The 22,738-nt window shown below is 33.0% G+C and overlaps 1 long non-coding RNA gene and 1 other non-coding gene across 2 annotated transcripts in view; both read right to left on the bottom strand.

Moving 5' to 3' along the window:
* LOC135971094 (uncharacterized) overlaps positions 1-22,738 on the bottom strand; it is a 143,729-nt gene that overhangs the window by 85,848 nt on the left and 35,143 nt on the right. The window lies entirely within an intron of this gene.
* On the bottom strand, positions 6,092-6,168 carry LOC123574263 (small nucleolar RNA SNORD81). Its single transcript, XR_006699149.1, has one exon. It is a non-coding gene; the product is annotated as a small nucleolar RNA SNORD81 (small nucleolar RNA).

The following is a 22,738-nucleotide window of genomic DNA, read 5'->3' as shown; positions in this document are numbered from 1 at the left end:
AGCTATGTGTTGTGTCTACAAAACGGATATAGAAAATGGATCCCTAGAGCTGTTATAATCCACAAATGCATAGAGGCTCACACTATACAAAGAATGACATAAGCAAGCCATATTTTTAGACTGCAACCTATCTGTTCAGCAGCTGGAAAGAAGAGGTCCTTTGCTTATGAACACCAATTTGCCTAAAATACTTCCTTGCCTCTTACTCTATCACAAGACCCTGCCAGAAATAGCTGCTCTAGGAAATCCAGTCCTTTCAATAATGAATAACTGAGAGCAGTCAATTAAATATCAATATAAGAGTGTCGTGTGAATAAAGAAAGCAGAAGAACATGATTAGTAACAGACAAGAAACTGCTCACCACATAAATGTTGTCGTTTAGGAAAGGACAATTGAAATCACAGGTTTTGGGTTTTTTTAGTGAAATATAAAGCAATTAATTATAAAAAGTAAGAACCCAAAGCAGAAATCTAAGAACTTATATGAGTTTGAAGACAGCAGATAGCTGAAATTGAGCTCACAGAACTCCATTCTCAAAAAAAAAAAAAAAGAAGAAAATATATAATTGACACAGAAAGTAAAATTGAAGAAAAATCATTGAAAAAATATTAAGAAATGACAATAAGTGATTCAGAAGCTAGAAATGAGACAAGTAAACGAAATGTGTTAGAAATAAATACTTTTTTAAAAAAATTAGAAAAAACATAAAGCACAAATTTGATTCAATATATGTATAGCTGGAGTTTCTGAAGTGAAATTCAACTATTATAATAATTAATTATAATTTAGGAACATTTTCTAAAATTAAAGATGCCACAAAACTCCTCCAAAGAGCATCCACTATACCAGGAAATATTTGCCCACACTTGTCAACACTGGAATATACATTACTTAAGTTGCAGGACTTAAAAAAACCAAAAAAAACAAAAAAAAACCCTATGGTCACTTTTAAAGGGAAAATTGCATCAGGCTCTGGCAACTCTATAATATTCAAGAACAGATAACAATGGAGTGATAGTTACATGATCCTTAAAAAAAGGAAGTGTAAGCCAAGCACAAACCTAACAGTCCTCAGAAACAAATGTTTTAGTTGGATAGTTTGGAGCGTGCAAACTTCTTTGGGGAAAACTACTGAAGAAAAACCTTAGTGAATTCAAATATGACTGGTGAAACTATAAGAAAACTTAGTGCCAATAAATCTGCACTATGCAAATGTTAAAGGAAGTTCTTCCAGCAGAAGAAAAATAATGCCAGATGGAATCTTGGAAAAAAATAGCTCCAAATATGGGATATTTGAAGGTAAGAATGAAGGACATTTTTAAAAATTTTATTTAAAGGAAAAACTGAAGGAAAAATAATAATGTATTGTTGGATTATAACATGTAGAACTAAAATATAAAATACAATTTATATAAGAATAAAAGAGGATAAATGAAAGTATAAGTTCTTATATTGTATGTGAAGAGCTATGTTACTATTTGAAGTCAGATTATAATGAGATAAGATGGACATTATTAACCCAAGAGTAGCCACTAAAATTTAAAACGTAGTAGGAGGTTAACAGGCAATTGGAGATAAAACAATATACTCAATATTTTTGTCTAAAGAAGACAAAAAATAGGGAGAAAAGGAAAATCAGCAGACAGAAAACAACCAGATGATTCTTTAAAATCCAATCATGGTACATTAAGTGTAAATGAAACAAATACTCTAATTAGAAGAGCTTTTAGAAGTGGATTTTAAAAAGAAAATTTAACTTTGTGCTGCCTAAAAGAATCTCATTTTAATTTAGAGAGTAAGATAGGCTAAAATAAAAAGAAAGATGATATAATAGTACAAAATTATTCATAATAAACTGGATAGCTATATTAATATCTGGAAAAAGAGACTCTAAACATAATATCACAGATTGTGAAGGAAATTTCATAATAATAGGTTAAGTATTAATCAAGAAGATATAATAATCCTAAATGTTTATAACATTTATAACGGAGTTTCTAAATATATAAGTTAAAAAATGACAGAATTGAAAATACAACAGACAAATTGACAATTTTAGGTGGGGATTTTAAACACCCCTCAGTCATTCATAGTCTATAGACAATAATGATATAGGAAACTTAACATAATCAGTTAACTTGCTTTAATTGACATTTATAGAACACTCAACAACTGCAGAATATTATTTTCAAGTGCACATTGTACATTCACCAAGAGAGATAATAATTCGTAATCAGATGAGTTTCAATATAAAAGTTTGATATTGCATACAGCGTGTTCTCTTATAATAATGAAATTCATTTCATAAAGATATTTGGAAAATCCCTAGTATTGGGATGTTAACATACTTCCAAATAAAATAGAAAATAAAATAAATAGCATGGGAAATTTTAAAATATTTTGAAGTAAATAAAATTAAAAGGCAACTTATTAATAATTCTGGAGCATCGTGGTTTGCAATAAAATTTTAGCTTTGAATTCTTATACTGGAAAAAATAAAGGTCTAATATTATAATTTAAGTTGCTCTTCTCAGAAACCCGAAATACAAGACCAAAGTATGTCTAATGTAACTAGATGAAAAGAAAATATAATAATAAAATTAAAGTCGATGAAAAAGAAAAATATAGAAATGTCAATAAAATAAAAATTGATGCTTTGAATTGAATAAGAAAATTGATACATCTTTGTATATCAATAAAGAATAAAAGAGAATATAAATAACTGATTCAGAAATAATAGAGGGGATATGACTAAAGACATTAAATGAATTATTGTTTACAATGAGCAACTTTTGACAATAAAAAATGCACATATTCATTACCACTCAGCATATGAGGTAAAGTTGTAATTTAACATTTGATGTCTAATTTTATTTTCTATGTTCTTAATTGTTACATGAATTGCTGCCAATTATATTGCTTTCTTTTAAATATTTTGAAAAGTATAACTTATAGAATTGCCAATAAGTAGGAAACTTAGATACTACCTTTTCCCATCCTTTATTTTTTTTCAATGTAAACATAACTTTTATTGATTTATATTTTCTTTAAGTAATACAATTTTTAAGAAATTGTACAGGTTTCATAACATTTTATTGTCATCCTGTGCTTAGGTTTTTCTGCCAGAATGGAAAAAAATATATATGTTAGTGGGCTAAAGAGAGAGGGAAAGTGAGTAGAAGGGACAACATGTAAGAATGATCTAGTATTAGAAATAAGTGCATTTTTACCTAAGAAATTTATTGTTAAATCTATGATTTTATATTAAAAGAGGTCTCCGAAGATACTCTGTTTAACCCATGATGGTATCCAAAATGTAGTAACAAATTTATCTTAGTAAAGACCATCTGATTCATTTCACTGGTGCCGTTAAAATCATCGATTTTTAGAACACATAAATGAATGGATAGTTTGTGGCTCATTTTATCATGACTTAAATTGATTAATTTATTGACTACCTTTCTCCTCTGGGCAGAAATATTCTTATCTATCTCCTGTCTGTCACTCAATAACCAGGACTAATAAGTACTTCTCACATCCAAAGATTTAATTAGAACAAGAGTAAATAACTGAGAGAAAGTGTCAATACACAGAGAAAGAAGTCCAGTCAGTTTGATCATCTACCTTTCTTACACTGCAGTGTGTTAGTTCAAAACTCCACTTGAACATCTCCCACATGCTGGGATAGGTACCATCATGTAGATGCTTCCTAAAATTAGCTAGTAGGTGAATTTCTTTTACTAACAACTTAGTCACAACATATGATAAAATGCCCAGGTATTCTAAAATGCCACACATGTTGATGCATTCCTTTCAAGAAAGGCATCAGAAAATATTTGTATAGGGATTGTTGTTTAGGTTGGACCTCTAATGAAGATCAGGTCTATCCAACAAGGAGTAATGAAGAAACAGGGAGTAGGAGGTAAAGCAGTACAATATAAATAAGTATGCAAAGCAGTGAATGGCAGGTGTTTTGTGATTAGTATATTAATACACTGGCAACACAGAGGGTAGTTTCAGTGAAGAGGTATTTTGACATCAAATGCAGAGCACCTTTATCATTATGCTGATGAGTTTAGAAGAGATGACATTGCAATTATAGTTGGGGTCTTCCACAACAGTCCAATTGAGAATGAAGATCTTAAACGTCATTATCATGGCTGGAAGGAACAGAAGATAACAGACGACAAGGGAAAATTTCATTTTGAAATGGTGTGGGGAATCCATATTTTATGTCAGAATTTTTAGTTGTTCAAATTAAACCTTGAAAAAAATTGAAATATGTATTCACTTATAAATTTAGAACATCTATATAAGACCCCATAAAAAAGCTAAGTGTTATTCATCCATAAAAAAGAATGGAATTCTCTCATTTGCAGCAACATGGATGGAACTGGAGTTCATTATAATAAGTGAAATAAGCCAGGCATAGAAAAATAAGTATTTCATCTTCTCACTCATTTGTGGGAGCTAAAAAGTGTAGTTCAATCGGTAGAGAGTAGAATGGTGGTTACCACAGGCTGGGAATAAAAGAGAGGAGGAGGGGGATGAAGAAAATTTGTTTAATGGGTACAAAAATACAGCTAGATAGAAGGAAGAGTTTTTAGTATTTGATAATGTAGTAGGAAAATTGTAGTTAACCACAATTTATTGTATATTTTTAAATAGACGAGAAGAATGGTAATGTTCTCAACACAAAGAAAAAATAAATGTTTGAGGTTATGGATGTCCCCATTATCCTGATTTGATCACTACACATTGTATACATGTATAAAAATATCACATGTATCCTAAAGTATTTACAACTATGTTATAGCAATTAAAAAGCTAAGTGATAAATAAAATTTTGATAAAATACTTTAATACAAGTAATTAGCTGAAGTGTTGATATCTTATATAGATAGACATGTGTGTATATTTAAGTATGTGTGCACATGTATTATGTTGATGCAAAACATAAAAGTTGTGGGTTTTGCGATTGGCAGTGATAGCAAAAACCACTATTGCTTTTACGCAAAGCTAATATGTGGAAAGTTTAAAGTGAACAATCCAGTAGGAAAATCAACAAAGATTCTTGATATGGTTTGACTGTGTCCACACATAAAAATCTAATCTTAAATTGTAATCCCCCAAATCCCCACATTTAGAAACTGTGTGGAGGTAACTGAATCATGGGGGCAGTTTCCCGCACGCTGTTCTCGTGATAGTGAATAAGTTCTCACGAGATCGGATGATTCTGTAAGTGCTCGGTAGTTCCTCCTGTATTCATTCTCCTTCCTCTCACCTTTTGGAGAAGGTGCCTTGCTTCCCCATGTTCTTCTGCCATGATCCTAAGTTTTCTGAGGCCTCCCCAGTCAAGCTGAACTGTGAATCAATTTAACCTCTTTCCTTTATAGATTGCCCAGTCTTGGGCAGTGCTTTATAGCAGTATGAAAGCAGACTAATGTAACTCTGAATAGGTAATTCACAGAAAAATAAATGCGAATAACAGAAATATTCATAAAACATGTTTAACTTTACTAGTAATAAGTTGCAAATAGAAAATAACATAAACCATTATTTTTGCTAGTTAATTGCTAAAACTGAAAATATCTTAAATAGTGCAATATTGGTGAGGTCATGGGAAACCGGACACGTTCTGGCATTCTGCAATGGGTAAGAAGACGGGCTCTGAAGTCATCATGAAGAGGACTCAAACCATTTTCCAGCTGAGTCACTTTGGGTAATCTGCCTATCAGATCTTAGCCCTCAGTATTTCCTCTTTCTGAAATTCACTCACTCAGTCATCGCCATGGTTCTCTACCTCACTTGATATAGTTTGCTACTAAAATATTAGCTTGTTAGAACTGTCAGCCTGATCACATGTTTAAAATAGCAACACCAAATTTTATATTATTACCCACTATTCCTTACTCTATCTAAATTTACCTGTTAATCTTTACCAAGACCAAGAAAATGTATTTATTTTAACTACTTATATCCTCTGGTAGATTATAAACTCCATGACCTTGGGGCTTATCCATGTCTTCGTTCACCAAACAAAATAGTCAACATAGCAGAGCAGACATCCAATAGTTACATGTTTTTTTACAGGATATCTGACCTGTTATTATTATCAAATAATCAGTGAGAGAGTTAAAGTTGGAGTGAGATTATCATATATCCAAAAGCTATTTTTGAATAAATGAATATATGAGTAATACACAGCTGGGGTCCTAATTTTGCTCATTCATAAAATCAGGATAATGAGAACGGCTTCCTATGGTCATTTTGAAGGTGTTTAAATATGATTCGATGTCCAGCGCAGTTTTTAGTGCTTTGTTATCACTAAACATGTAATTGAAATTTTTATTTCTTATTGCTTTTCTACAATTTCAGTGATTTTCCTTTTTGAAGAATCTGATTGGTGAAAACAATTTATTTTAATGCTTCCTTTGGACTGCTTTCTTGATTTCTTTCTAAATGTATCCTTTTTAGGTCTTCTGATTGCATATATCATTGTTTTCAACATATTTTTTTATATTGCTGTAGGTTAGTAAAGGTTTTAAATTGCAGTGGGTCTTCATTAGGAAATTATATTGAAAAATATTTTGGGTAGTATAGTTTATGAGGACTAAGCTCTGATTTGTATCTTGCCCGAATTCCTACCTAAGGGGTCTGGAGAGTCATGTCCTACAAATCATAAATTCTCATTAGGTTGGTTTTATGTAACCCTATGTACCGTGACTTACTTTCCAACGTGACTCTGACATAACATTGCAAGACACGGAAGAAAATAAAAATAAAAATATTTTACCCCAAAACATGTATCTTTGCCATATCTTGAAATGGCCCTGCAAAGCTGTACTTTGTAGGGGAAAATTTGCATAGCTAGATCTTTTTCCTTCGGGCCCTCTCAATCCTAAAGAGATCAACTAAAAGTCTAGCACCTTAAAGATCTGAATACAAAACATTTGTCATCTACTGTCTCTAAGGGCGGCCACTATAAGACTTCAAAAGAACCTTGGTCCCCACAATCTTTTATCTTAACCTGAATGTTTCCTTACTATCCATCCTTGGTCTTTAGACAACTCAACCAATTGTCAACCAGAAAATATTTAAATTGACCTATAGCCTGGAAGCATTCCCCCCTCCCAGCTTTGAGTTGTCCCACCTTTCTGAACCAAGCCAATGTACTTCTTAGATGTATTTGATTGATGTCTCATGCCTCCCTAAAATGTGTACAACCACGCTGTGCCCCAACCACCTTGGGCACATGTTCTCAGAACCTCCTGAAGGCTGTGTCACGGGCCATGGTCACTTATATATATTTGGCTCCAAATACATCTCTTCAAATATTTTATAGAGTTTGACTCTTCTCATTGACATTTAAAATACTATTGAAGGATGATCTTTAATCACTGTTGTTATGATGATTAACAATTGCAGTAACTGAAGGATACAGACTGTCTGCATCAATAGTACAAACATTCTTTGATAAAATTATTTTCTGCCAAAGATTATGTTCATTTATTCCAAAGTACATAGGATAGCAGGTTTACAAAATGTAAAACATGAGAAAGGTTGCTATATCTGATCTTTATACATTATTAGATATTTTCAGTGTTCCTGGCAATATTTTGTTGTTGTTCTTCCGAATTTGCTGTCATGGGAAAATGAGCATAATACAAATATTTTTTGTTTTATTCAAGAGATTGGGAACTGTCTGGCAAAAGCTGCACAGTTCTACTCATGTGATTGATTTCAACACAACTCAGATAGTGGTTAAGGAAATTTAAGAATTATAATCTCATAGCTAGAGGATATTTGACTTTATATCGTTCTGTGTTCCAGTAAATGAACCCTGAGAATTAGGCCACCCTAGAGAGGCTTTATAACCTCAGGCTGACTCTGATTTTGGAAAGCCATTTACTTTCAGTGTCCTCATGTATAAAATGTGGACTGCTTGGATAATCATCACTTCTTATCTAGATCTATGATCCATTCCTTTATAACTTGCTTTTATGACTCCATGAGTGGGATACAGAGTTCTGCATAACCATCTGCAAATCCTTGCTGAAACTCTGGGAATTTCCTTGAGTGTTTGATTAAGATATACAGACAAAGGAAGAATATTTTATAAAAGCAGTTTTGGTAATCTTGAAAATGTTTGTGTCAGTATAGAGAAATACATATTGCACCTCTAAGGGACAGTAGAAAATGTACTTCTTTAATATTTTCAGATAGGTCATACACATTAGTCAGAATTATTATCTCCTGTGAATTCCTACAGTATTTTAACATATGCATCCGTCATATGGAATGTTAAAGACAGGAATTTTTTTTCACTTAATCCTGATTACATCTGATCAACTTTTGTTTATAAACATATTTTGTGAGAATTTGAAACACTCAAAGCCAAAAATTGAAAAGGTGTTCTTTTGAAGCAAATGTGGACCCACTGCATAAATTTTATCAAAATCTTAAGGTAATCATATCTCCTAAAACCTGGAATTAAATGTCTGTCTTTCATTGTTCAAAAACTAAAACTTATTTTCAAAATAGTTCCTGATGACTCTGACAGGAAACATTTGCCTGAACATGTTATTTTATTAACCCTTGTTAAAATGTTATGATAAGGAAATTATTATGAGTGAAACCATTTCAGTTGCAATGGTTTGCAGATTAATTTTACCAAGAGATGCTGGCATTCTAGAACATATTTTTCTCATCACCATGGGGAGAAGTGAACAGTAGCAAATTTTAGCTCATAAGCAAGGACTACAGGACAAGAAGCTTTTAACAAATAATATAGATACAATGGGCAGAGCTTAAATAAATAAGAAGAAAAAGGATGTCTTGAATTTTGAAGGAGGAAATTTTTCCACACTGAGCAAGCAAATTAATTGAGATACAAGTGAAGAAGCTCTCCTCTGGTGAGTTTCATATTCAGAAAAGCACAGGGTTCCCTAGAATGACATCTTTAGTCAAGAAATGCTAGAGAGTTCTGTTCTCAAGTCCGAGGCATTTTTCCCCTGTCTCTCCTATATTTTCTTTCCATTTTCCAATGAGTAAGTTCTTAAAGATGTATTTTCTAGCAAAGAATGCAGTTTTTATTTATTCTGATTTCTATGAAGACTAAAGTTTGATAATTGTAGGAGAATCTTATAGAGCTATTAGCCTCTTTGATGTCTTGCAAGATTATTTTTTGTTCACATCTCAAATACTAATCTGTTTGTCCCTTTTATTAGAATTATCCAAACTTTCATCAAATCTTCCTTTTGACTAAAGCTACATATATGAAAAGAGGGAACTTTTTAGGGGAAAAATTTAGTTGTCCCTCAAAATATTAGTGTTTGCAATGCAAAGAACAGGCAATTGCTTAGTAATACATGTTGTTAATGAGGTTTTATCTTTTATTTATTTATTTAGGTTATTTAAAAATTCTCATATCAATTTATTTAGGTTATTTAAAAATTCAGGGCTTTTATATCTTTGATCATATCATGTTTATATCCTAAAATATGTATTTATTTATTTCTATCTTATCATCACTTTCATGTAACATATCTGTTGTCTTTATAGACACTATTACCATTTTGTATATGTCTTTTTGGTAAGAAAAAAGATCAGAAGCTGAGTAAATAGGATTCCCAAGGTGAGATTGGATTAAATAATATCGTTTTACCCTAAAGTCTAGAAGTCATTTGAATCTTCCTCCATATTCTATGCATTTATTAACTGATAAGAAGCAAATAATACAATGTGTTACTCTTATTCACATCTCACACATTCATGTGTCTCACTTGAAATAGGGCAGATAACTTAAAAGAACAAACATTAGAAGGCTGAGGCGGGCAGATCACAAGGTCAGGAATTTGAGACCAGCCTGGCCAGCATGGTAAAACCATGCCTCTACTAAAAATACAAAAAAATAGCCAGCCATGGTGGTGTGCTCCTGTAATCCCAGCTACACGGGAGGCTAATGCCTAATCTTGAACTTTTCTACCTATCAGAATTGTGAGTCCAGTAAACCATTTTTTCCTTATAAATTATCCAGACTCAAGTATTATTTTATAGCAACACAGAATGGACTAAGACAATGGGAATTTTTTCTCCATACTTTAGTACTAGATTAAGAAACAGTTCCTGGAAAACAGTAGATGCTCAATAATTATCTGTTAAATGACATCAAGTCAGGCAATATTTAAATCTTCTTCTAGACTATTTGAACAATAGAGAAGTGATGACCATTTTGTTGTCTAGTGCTATGCTTAATATGGGGTATGGAACATGGTAGGTGCCCAATAGATATTTCTTTTTATGAGCATATTACTTTATTACAAAGCATGTTGTAGCATTATAAGCATGCAGTTAAAATGGAAATTGTGGGATTCCTAAAATCAAGATACTTTTAAATGTAGGATATAATTTAAAAGATGATTAATTTTTAAAAAGCTGAGATAAGAATTATACCCAGGATAGGATGTAAAATAAAAGAGAGCTGAACTGTGTGAGCTTCACAGTGTTGTACTATGTTTCTTTAATTTAGGAGGAGATCCTCAGTAGCTCTGCCCCTCAGGACCATTTAGTACTTGATTTTTTCTTATCTCTGCTACTTCACATGAGATGTAATATTTAAGTAAAAATCATTGCTCAATGAATGCTTTTAAAGCTGAACTGTTTAAAAGAACTAAATTACCTCACTTTGTTTCAAACACATTTCACTATAAAAATGTTATGTATTAAAATCAATAACATAAAACTAAAACAGACTAACATCATAGGAACACTATTTTATACATGATTGGTTAAAAGGCACTTCTAAATAAATATTATTTCATGATAAAATGTGATATTTTTCTAATTACTTAAATCCCCAAAACTTTAAAATTATTATCTAAACCTGATCATATTGGAAGATCTTGATTGGAATTAATTTCAAACCTTCTCGGGGTTTGGTCAGTACACTAGGCTGTGAGTTTACTTATCTCATAGTTGTCATATTTACTTACTTATTTATTTATTTTTGAGACGGAGTCTTGCTCTCTCGCCCAGGCTGGAGTGCAGGGGCGCCATCTCCGCTCACTGCAAGCTCCGCCTCCCGGATTCATGCCATTCTCCTGCCTCAGCCTCCGAAGTAGCTGGGACTACAGGTGCCCACCACCACGCCCAGCTAATTTTTTGTATTTTTAGTAGAGACGGGGTTTCACCATGTTAGCCAGGATGGTCTTGATCTCCTGACCTCGTGATCCGGTTACTCGGCCTCCCAAAGTGCTGGGATTACAGGCATGAGTCACCGCGTCTGGCCAACTGTCATATTTATGCCTCTCTAGGTACAGTAAACACTAATGCCGTAAGCAATCTGGCTATATTTTTGCATATTTTTTTCTGTTGAAAGTAAGAGAAACAAAGGAAAGCAGATAGTTGGTATACTATTTCCTGTGAGGCATAAAATATATTTCTGCTTATATTCAATGGCATAGGCATTTTTTGTGTGTTTCCTGTATTTTTTCTTATCATTTATTTCTATTAGTAGCCCACATACATCACTGTAGTGATCAGTTTCTGGGATAGTAAATGGTGAAGAATGAGCATGTTTAGGGAGAGAAAATGAGTTTAGTTTTGAAAATGTTTAATGTGTCTGTGAAATATTCACAGGGAAATTTCAAGCAGACATTAAGATATATCATTCTGGAAATATGGTTGGCATTCCGTGTTGGAGATATAAATTTCAGATCACTTGAGACCGTGAAACAACAGAAAAGATGGAAAAAAAAAAGAGATATGGTGTTAGAAGAAGGGGAGTAGTTATATGTGTTGAATGCTACTGAAAGTTCAGATCTTTAAAGTGCTTAGTATGGTTCTTGGCATGTGAAGAGTGTTCAGTAAGTATCAACTATAATAATAACCCTGATAATTCTACAGCCAAGAAAGAAGAAGGCATAAGATGTCCACTATATTTCTTTTGACATTATCTTCAAAATCTCAATTATACATAGTTGAGAATACAGCTGTTTATAACCATCCCCCTCTCTCTCTTCCTTTATTTCTTCTTATTTCCAGAATTCTCTCCTTCCTTCTTTCCTCTCCTCCTTACTTCCTCTCTCCTTTATTTCTTTCATTTTCTTCTAATCATTTCTTCTCCTTTTAAACAGCGTCATTTCCCAATTTGTTTACCATGTCACTGATTTTGCTGTCTATGGAATAAATTCTAAACTCTCTGTGTATGAATATTATTTAGTTTAGTAATTGAAATTTATTCTCCTTAAAATATTTCCACGTTTGTCTTATTTCCTTATATGTTTAAATTTCTGCTGATTTCTTTTTTTTTTTTTTTTTTTTTTTTTTTTTTTTTTTGAGACGGAGTCTGGCTCTGTCGCCCAGGCTGGAGTGCAGTGGCGCGATCTCGGCTCACTGCAAGCTCCGCCTCCCGGGTCCACGCCATTCTCCTGCCTCAGCCTCCCGAGTAGCTGGGACTACAGGCGCCCACAACCGCGCCCGGCTAATTTTTTGTATTTTTAGTAGAGACGGGGTTTCACCGTGGTCTCGATCTCCTGACCTTGTGATCCGCCCGCCTCTCTGCTGATTTCTTTATATAAAATCTGTTATTTAATTATTTTATCTTATACCTGGTTTATCACACACTCTCTTTTGCATTTAATTGAAAATTGAATGCAGTACTTTCCAAAATTTTCCTCTGATTTTGATAATCGTTTTCCCTCTGAAATTCATTCTTCATTGCTGCAATTTGAGTGCATTCTTTGTCTTGGCATGTTAAATGCAGTATTAAATGACAGTAGAGTCTAGAACCTTTCCAATCCTATTTATTTTTGAATAAATAGGGTAAATAAGCTCAATTTCGAGCCCCCGTCTCCTTCATATGGCACTCTTGCACAGAGGAAAGATTTTCCTATGTTCTTACTTGCTGCCTGGTGATCATAGTACTTTTTGCATGATTAGCTGAGGCCAGTTACTCTATCCCTTGCCAGAAGTCTCCAGTGAAGATCATAAAATAATATAACTCATGCTGTTCATTGCTTCTTGCTTTTTATTCCTTCCTAGTCTTATAATTATCAAGGAGGCAACCTCCTACTGCCTGTCCCTTTCCTTTCCTTGCTATTTTTCACTGATGATACCTTTGACTCTGGTTTGTATTTTATGATTATTTCACAGGATGTTGAGAGTAAGGATTAATTATTACCACATAGGAATAATCGTAACAGAAGGGCTGTGTGTATATATACTGTGTGTATCAGGTATGGTTTTGGGGTTTTTCTTTTGCTCTATGTATTACATGATTATGAGAAGCATCTCTAAAGTCTGTGACAGACATGAGAATCACTTCCTGTTGAAACTTTAAAGCACATGGGCATGATCTTTACAGATTCTAACAGATGTAATTATTTTCACATAATGTTATGCACTTTTCAACTCTATTTTCTAGGTCCTAAATTATTTTTCAAGCTGAGCAAGAGCATCATCAACATACTCAAGGGATGGATTAAGGAGATCATTTTTAAGTTCAATCTATTTTGTCTTCCTTTTATAATAGTCATGTTCCTTCTGATAAATCTATTTCTTTTCACATTTATAAATTTCCATAATTTTTAGTCTTTAAAATTTCTAATTACTATTTGCATATTAAAGAATACTTTTGGCTGGGCACGGTGGCTCACGCCTGTAATCCCAGCACTTCGGAAGGCCGAGGTGGGCAGATCATGAGGTCAGGAGATTGAGACGATCCTGGCTAACATGGTGAAACCCCGTCTCTACTAAACATACAAAAAAATTAGCCGGGCATGGTGGCAGGTGCCTATAGTCCCAGCTACTCAGGAGGCTGAGCAGGAGAATGGTGTGAACCTGGGAGGCAGAGCTTGCAGTGAGCTGAGATCGTGCCACTGCACTCCAGCCTGGGCAATAGAGCAAGACTCCTCCTCAAAAAAAAAAAAAAAAAAAGAATACATTCAGTTCAATATTTTAGATATATTAGCTCTTGATTAATGCTATTTTAGCAAAAAAAAATGCTGAGTTATACATTTTGCAAAGAAAATAATAGTTTTTCCTATTGAAGTTATACAAAATTTTGCTCTTCTGTATTGGAATTAATGCAGTGCGATGCTTTTCTACTCTTGTTTTCTCAGTCATAATACTTTTCATTCATGGCTACAATGTTAGATTAAAAGGGTTAACACAAACCCTAAATCAGAAACACCGAAGACCTTCCCAATAATATTTCAATCTGAATTACAATAAGTGTTACTTTTTTCTCTTTTCTGGTGAAAATTTCCAAGCATGTGAACCTTAGCTTACAGGCAGCTATAGCTTCTGTTATGAAAATAGATTTGACATATTTCTTCCCTGCAGTTGCTTAAGAGAAGAAGATTTATTTTGTAACCAAGCAAATTTGAATTGGCCATTTTTCCTTTTAACAAAAGAACTCTGTAGAATATAATTTTAAAAACTATACTTTATTGAACCAAGGATATTAGATGTTTTAATGTTTTATATTTTTTCATTTTTAGAAGGATTCACTTAGGATATTTTTACCCTTATTTTTATTTAAAGAAAAAAAATATTTATTGATGCACCAATGCATATAAATAACTCCAACATTTGGGGTCCACATAAAAAACTTTCAATTCAGTGATGTGTGGATTGAAAATCTGCAGATTTTTCTCAGATATGTCCCTTGATAATCAGCCAATTAATTTTAAAAAAAGCAAAGAGTATGGGCTAAAAATTCTGAAACCGCTATATATGTATACCAGAATTGAATAGTTAAGTTAAACAATGTCAGAGAATGGAAAACAGATTTCTTACTGTTGGAGTTGGAGGTTACAGATAAACAATGGCTAAATACTAGAATGACAGATTTAAATTGGGTACATCAGTATGAACTCATGTTCATATAAATACAGATGGTTACATATAGAAGTATTTATGGAGATATGTATACACACTGGTTGGTATACACACATATATTGCCTTGCTCTGTCAGCTGACTCATATCAAGAATGATATTCCCAATGAGCACACCTGGTACACAGATCATGGTTCCTAATAGCAATTTCCATTAAAAGAGACCAGGTCTCCTTGAGACATGGCTGATTCTATGACTAAGAAAGAAACTATACAAGATGAACCTGGGGCACCTTGTATTACCAGAAAACCTACACCTTGTATACTCTAAACTAACAAATAAATTGAAAAACTATGATAGGGGTTATGTCAAAGGACACAGACACTGATTGTAATATTTCCCAATAACCGAAGTTGAAACAATTCGAACAACAAAATAAAGTAGTATTGCGTTATCACCCAGTGTATAAAATACATATCCATGAATCCATACCAATGTAAGTAAAGATAAAATGCATGAATACATAGTCTAGACAGACAAATATCCCATGCAGAAAAGTTCTGAAAAATTATTGTGGGTATTCCTACCTCAGGGAGGTGGAGAATATGCCCTACTCATAAGGTGTGGGCTGAACATGGTTACTTTCTTCTAAAGATTATACTATAAAAACATGGGTAAGAAGCATAGGTTTACAATGGATAAATCTTAAACACACTACTTCAGCCTGTGATCAAGGTTAACATCAACAGTGATAACTATTATTGAAAGTACTTGTTCTTGAAGCATTTTGATAATAATGACACTTTATTTTTGTGGTCTTGTTCCCAAAAACACATAACCTTAGTCTAATCATGAGAAAAACATCATACAAATCTTAATTGAGAGGTATTCTACAAACTATGTAGCCAGTATTCGTAAATGCAATCAAGGTCATCAAAAAGCAGAAATATCTGAAAAATTCTGTCATAGTCAAGTAGAACCTAAGAAAACATGATAAACTTGATATGATACCCTGGATATGATCCCACGACAGATAAAGGACATTAGACAGAAACTAAGACAAACAGAATAATCAATGGTGATTAGTCAATAATAATCTATCCATATTGGTTCATTAATTTTGACAAATGTAGCACACTACAGTACAATGTTAATAATAGATGAAACATATGTAATATATGGGAACTCTGTACTTTTTTTTCATTTTCTCTATAAACCTAAAACTATTCTAAAATTTTTAAGTTTTCTTTTTAAATCACGGAGTTTATTGAAGCTGGACCCCTTCCTTACACAATATATCTTATTTAATTTTTCTTTAAATTTTCATTTTTTGTGGGAACATAGTAGGCATATATGTTTATGAGGTACATGAGAAGTTTTGATACAGGCATGCAATGTGAAATAAGTATGTCATGGAGAATGGGTATAAAAAATACTTACACCACATACAGAAGTCAACTCATGATGGTTTAAAGACTTAAAAGTAAAGCCTAAAACTATAAAAACACTGTAAGATAACCTAGGAAATATCATTTGGAACATTGAACCTGACTTCATGACAAAGATATCAAAAGGAATTGCAACAAAGACAAAAATAGACAAAAGGAACCTAATTAAAGTGTTTCTGCATAGCAAAAGAAACTATCAATAGGATAGATAACATATAGATTAGAAGAAAATATTTGCAAACTATACATCTGAAGAAGGTCTAATACTCAAAATCTATAAGGAACTTAAATTAACAAGCAAAAAGCAAACAATCCCACTAAAAAGTAGGCAAAGATATGAACAGGGTCTTTGCAAAAGAAGACGTACACATGGCCAAACAAGCCTATAAAAAATGCTCAACATCACTAATCATTATAGAAATGGAAATCAAAGCCACATGACATACAATCTCACAACAGTCAGAATGACTATTATTAAAACATCAAAAAACAACGGATGCTGATGACGTTGTGGAGAAAAGGGAACACTTATACACTGCTGGGGGGAATGCAAATTAGTTCAACCACTGTGGAAAGAAGTCTGGTGATTTTTCAAATAATTTAAAACACAAGTACTATTTGACCTAATAATTCCATTATTGGGTATATACCTAAAAGAAAATAAATCATTTTATCATAAAGACACAGGCACGTGTTTGTTACCTCTCACAGGGTCTGTCCCACAATACGTGGTGACTATGGGAGCTATAATTCAAGGCAAGATTTGGTTGGGGACATAGCCAAACCGTATCATTCTGCCCCTGGCTCCTCCCAAATCTTATATTCTCACATTTCAAAACCAGTCATGCCTTCCCAAGAGTCCCCCAAAGTCTTGACTCATTTCTGCTTAACTCAAAATCCAAGGCCTAAAAGGGGAAAATAGTTTCCTGGGCCTGGTCCCATATCACTATCAGCATTTTGGTCAATACCATTCAACAAGTCTCTATGAAGTTCCAAACTTTTCCACATTTTTCTTTCTTCTTCTGAGTCCTCTAAACTGTTCCAACCTCTGCCCATTACCCAGTTACAAAGTTGCTTCCACATTTTTGGGTATGCTTTAGCAACTTCCCTCTACCTGGTAACAATTTACTGTATTAGTCCATTCTCACACTGCTAATAGATTACCCAAGACTGGGGTAATGTCCCTCTTCACATGGCAGCAGGTAAAAGAGTGTGTACAGAGGAACTGCCCTTTATTAAACCATCAGATCTCATGACAACTCACTTACTAAAATGAGAACAGCATGGCAAACCGATCCCCATGATTCAATCACCTCCCAATAGGTCCCTCCCATGACACACGGGGATTATGGGAGCTATAATTCAAGGTGAAATTTGGGTGGAGACACAGCCAAATCATATCAAATAAGGAACAATTATAACAATATACTGTAATAAAAGTTATGTGAATGTGATCTCTCTCTCTCCTCTCTCTCTCTCTTAAAACATCTTATTCTACTGTATAGTGAGTAGTAGAAATTATGAAAAGCATAACTGTGGATAAGAGGGGGCTACTTTATGCTCCTGTAGGGACTAGGTAAAGAATGAAGAATCCTATTTGAGTATGAATCTGTTTAATTAGGGACTCCTGCAACTGTTTACTTTTCTCCTGTCTTATTTTCCAAATTCTGGAGTATCTTCCCTTATTTCAGACAAATGGAAGCCCCTGTCCCAATAGGTATATATTCTTAGTTATCAACTTTCATCAGCTATTATCTATGGTTCAGATCCATTTGCTTGTCTATACTCCTGCAAGAATTGTATTATGCATCACCTTGAATTGCTTATGAAAACATTGAATATCAAAGTAAGAAAATCTTTATCTCCAACTAAAAAAGAGGTTTCTTTTAGTCTTCAACTATAATTTTTATTTGTTTGTCTGTCCTTTTTTATCACTTCTTTTTTGGTTTGATTGGATAAATATTTGTATCAGTTGCATAATTATAAATGAGTTAGATACAAAATATATAAATATGTATGTTTAGAAATGAATGAAAGGAAAGTATCTTTGGCATCTATCAGAGGATGTGCTTTTTTTAACAAAACTTTATCATATTGGAAAATAGACATTTATATGATATATATGTATAGGGGAATTTGAACTTCTGTTTACTAACAAGTCTTCAAAATATACAATGTTTTACAATTTTGGAGTGTTGAAAAACTTTATATTAAAATTCTTTTACAAATACATCACATAATTTAAATTCACTCAGTTGCCTCTGTCTCACAACAGACATTTGCTCTCACTCATGTGAACGATGGAGGTCAATTTGTAGTAGTAAAAAACATGATATTTGACAACTTTTTAAGTGAAGTTGTATAATTTTAAGTAATTCAGTATAAATTATTAAAACAGTATTCCTTAAAAAATCCTTTATCATATTTTTTGAAAGTGACGTTTAATCTAATTACTGTATGTTAATAGTTTGAGGGTGTAAAATAACTAGGAAAACTATAAACTAAATAAAATGATAATCAGAATTTGAAGAACTATCCTTTGTTGATGTTAATGATTTTTTAAATTAATAGATTTTTTAGCTGTTTTCAATCTACAGAAAATTGAGAAGAAGTACACAGAGTTTTCATATACCCCTCAACCTTCTTACACACAAGTTTCCCCTATTACGTAACTTGCTTTAATTTGGAACATTTAATATAATTGATGAGTCAATATTGAGTCATCACTCTTAACTAAAGTCCATAGTTTACATTATAGCTTACTCTGTATTGTACATTCTATGTGTTTTGACAAATGCATAATGACATGTATCATCCATTAGAGCATCATATAAAATAGTGTCAAGGCCCTAAAAATCCCCTGGGCTCCAACTATTCATCTGTCACTCCCTCTACTGAACCCATGGCAATTACTGAAATTTTTACTCTTTCTACTTTTTTGTTTTCAGAATATCATAGAGTGAGAATAACACAGTATGTAGCCCTTTCAGATTGGCTTTGCTCACTTAGCAATATGCATTTAAGTTTCCTCCATATTCTTTTATGACTTGATAGTTCGTGTTTAGTGCTGAATAATATTCCATTATGCACACATATCCATTATGGGTGCATCACATCTCATCCATCTATACATATGTGTATCTAACTTGTTACTTCATTTTAATGTACATCAAATGGCTTGATTTTTGCCCACAGATTCCTGAGCGATTCAGTTTGTGAAGTTTATGATGTCACCTAGTTCACTGATCTTTTCTCTGACAGTGTCTAATCTGCTTTTAAGACCAGTGAACATTTGATCTTAAATAATTTAATTTTGAGATTTTAAATTTAAAATTTTTATTTTGAGTTTTCATTTCTTTTTATGTTTTCATGATTTTATTTTAACTCTTGAACATGTTTATAAAGCCAAATTTACATTTTGTCTACTACTGCCATCTTTGTCATTTCTGCATCTGTTTCTATTACGTATTTTCTCCTAGCTATGGTGCTGTATTGCTGCTTCTTGTTTAATCTGGTAAATTTCTTGTGCTCCAGTAATTTAATACAACTTCAACCTGTTGTATTTTTTATTTGTTTGTCAACATCTCAGCTTGGCATTCCTTTAGGTGAAAAATTTATTTCTGTACACATACATGATAGCCTGTCATAGATATTTCTTTCTTTTTCCTTTTTATTTATTTATTTTTTTTTGGTGTATTTTTTTCTAACAGTCAATTTGTCAGTTGTTCTCTTTGATGGATTATTCTTTTTGTAGAAAGTCTAAAAACACTTTTCTTAGCCCCAGATCCTGAAGGTAATCTCCTGTATTTTTCCACATATTCTAGGGTTGAAATTTTACAGTTTTGGATGCGATTTGTTTTGAGTTCATTTATTAAAGTTGGAGACTTAGGTAAATGTTCATTTTTTTGCATGTGGGTGTTCAATTCTTCAGTATCATTTGTTGGAAATGCTATCTTCCCTCTATTTAATTGCTTTTGCATCTTTGTAAAATATGAATTGGGCATAATTCTGTGGGTCTATTTAATTGGGCATAATTCTGTGGGTCTATTTCTGGATTTGATTCTATTCTATTGTTCTATGTGTCTATCACGGTGCCAAAACAAAAAAAAAAAAAAAAAAAAGTCCCGGATTTCTACTTATCTAAAATTCAAAATTCTAGATCCTTACTTTTGCTGAATTGGATGATCAGACAGTATTTAAAGATATTTTAATGAGACAAATTATATGTTTTATCAATTACCATATGCACCCCATTACAGCTGGCAATTCTTTTTGTTTGTTTCATTGTGTGCTTAAATATTTTTCCTAGCTACTATTATCTGAAACTTGTTTAATGTGAATTACACGGAGTTCTCATTTTCTTTTTCACACATAGTTGTTTTCTGATATCTGGTTTAGAAATAACATTAAGATTCCAAACCACAAGCGGGTGAAGAAAGGTTCTGTATAAGTAGTTACATTAGCTGTAATGCTTTTGTTTAGTAGATTTTGTTAGTGATTATTTCATGTTTTGTTTGGAGGCATTTTTTACTTTGGTTTTATAAAAAGTAACAAATAGTTTCATCAATGTTTCATATAACATGGAGGTACGACTTGAAAAAGTAATTCAGCTCTTCTTATTATGCATCAACTGTTCAAATGGACAAGTGTGGGATGTTAACACTATCAATTAATTGGTGGGATTAGGCTTGCCATTTTATTTTTATAAATGTGCATTTTTTCTGAATGTGCTCGAGTCCAAGAGTGGGAAAAAATAATTTTCTACTTTGCACTAGTTTGTAAGTTTTTGAAAGTCTGTATTAATAACTTGTTGAATTCGTGATATTCTGCCTATGGCACAAATTGTAAACTTTTGCTTTTCTAAAATAAAGTAATTCACCACCTGTAAGAAAAAATAATGGTAAGAAAAAACAGGGGGGATGTGTGCCTTGGGAATGAAAGGGATTTCTCATTACAGTCTGGCAAGGTTGGAAATCTCGCTCTCTACTTGGCTTTATCTGGCTGGTTGCGATGGGAGTGAAACAGGGTTTATTTCTGTGGTGATTGGCCTGGCTAGATTTGTTAGTGCCTAAAAGTTCTCTTTTTAGGCTATGCTTTTGTAGTAGTCCATTCTCACGCTGCTAATAAAGACATACCTGAGACTGAGTAATTTATAGGAAAGAGGTTTAATGGACTCACAGTTCCACATGGCTGGAGAGGCCTCACAATCATGACAGAAGATGAAGGAAGAGCAAAGGGACATCTTACATGTCAGCAGGCCAGAGGACATGTGCAGGGGAACTTCCCTTAAAACTATCAGATCTCATGAGACTTATTCACTACCATGAAACAGCATAGGAAAAACTTACCCCTATGATTCAATTACCTCCCACCAAATCCCTCCCATGACATGTGGAGATTATTACAATTCAAAGTGAGATTTGGGTGGGGACACAGAGTCAAACCATATCCCCTTTCATGATCCATTGCTAAGGAGGAGAGTAGGATTTTGCTGAGGATTTTCTTGCCTGTGACTATTGATGTTTTTGGATTGCTGGCTTCTTTAGGATATATGAGATAAACGAAGTGCTGTGCAATTCACCACCATGTTGTTCCTCATAATTGAGGTCCCAAGTTAGCCTGCTTTCTTCCCTCTATCTTTTAGAATCTTCTTCAGTGTGTGTGTGTGGGTGTATCAAATATATATACTTTCCCCTATTCCTCCCACTAGGTACAACTAAAAACCATATATATACAACTAAAATCTCCATGTGGTTTTTAGTCATATATATATAGCTTTTAGTTGTACCTAGTGGGAGGAATAGGGAAAAGTATGTCTACTCTGTTTTCTCAGATATAGAAATCTTTAGCTCTCATTCTGAAACAGAAGTATCAGGTGACATTATACATCTTTACAGGGTTGAATTGTCTATGTATTTTAAATTAGTATGCTTTGTTCAGCATATCATTGTATTTTAATATGAGAATTTGCAAATAATTCTTCAGTCTGGTATGTTACTGAAAACATCACAATGAAATTTCAGGAAATATTTGGATACATTTTGCCTCTATTTGTATAAATTTATTATTTAAGTCATTTGTCCCATTTCCCATCTATCACCATTAGCTAACACAATGCCTGGCTAGTAGTAGACATTTAGTAAATATTTCTTGAATAAATAGTGAAAGAATAAATGCTTACATCAAAACAGTGGCACCTAGCCACATGACTGCCTTCTAAAATCAGTTATTCATTGTGTTAAGTAAGTGATTGTTTATTTTGCATTTTTCCTGATCATCTGGCATTCAGATAATTCATAATTAGTATTTAAGATTAAGTAAAGAGCTAATGGACATGTAGCACATATTTTATAGATCAAACTATAATGTCAGCATCTTGGAGGTGCCAGTGTTTGCTCTATCTTTCTACTTGTCATTTCCATTTATCTCTCCAGTTTCTACATAAGT

This window comes from Macaca fascicularis, chromosome 6 (assembly GCF_037993035.2).
Source record: "Macaca fascicularis isolate 582-1 chromosome 6, T2T-MFA8v1.1".
NCBI lineage: Eukaryota > Metazoa > Chordata > Mammalia > Primates > Cercopithecidae > Macaca > Macaca fascicularis.
This window is presented reverse-complemented; position numbering and strand designations above follow the sequence as displayed.